General features: G+C 47.0%; 1 protein-coding gene across 1 annotated transcript in view; it reads right to left on the reverse strand.

Annotated features, from left to right (window-relative positions):
• LOC119587087 overlaps positions 1-259 on the reverse strand; it is a gene marked incomplete at its 5' end in the record, with an annotated part of 52,255 nt that extends 51,996 nt beyond the window's left edge. Inside the window, 1 exon segment of the mRNA XM_037935838.1 lies at positions 124-259.
• Between the last annotated feature and the right edge of the window lie 143 nt (positions 260-402).

Here is a 402-nt window from a genome sequence, read left to right on the forward strand (position 1 = left end):
ATCACCTCACGCAAAGGGAAAGCAGAACAGCTCAAGTTTAACTCACGCAATTAAACAAGAAACTAAAAAAACGAAAATAAGGAAACGTGTAATCACCAAATAAGCAAGGCAACGTCAACTTACGGACGACGAGCAGTTCCCCGGCGCCAGAATCCGTGTGGAATGAAGGAGCTTCAGCCGACACCTCACACTTGTATTTGCCGGATGTCTTGAGGGACACTTCCTTCAGGGTCACTTTGCGGTCGTTGCTCTTGTCTCTCTGAAGGGGAGGCGGGGGAGGGAAGTGTTAGTGATGCCTGCTGCGGAGTATCAGCGATTTCGGAGAATGGTGAGGATTGTGAAATTTTGAAGGTAAAATGGGAATGCTGTTAACGAAGGGAAGGGAACAATTAAAAGCAACAA

Source organism: Penaeus monodon, chromosome 22, assembly GCF_015228065.2.
Source record: "Penaeus monodon isolate SGIC_2016 chromosome 22, NSTDA_Pmon_1, whole genome shotgun sequence".
NCBI lineage: Eukaryota > Metazoa > Arthropoda > Malacostraca > Decapoda > Penaeidae > Penaeus > Penaeus monodon.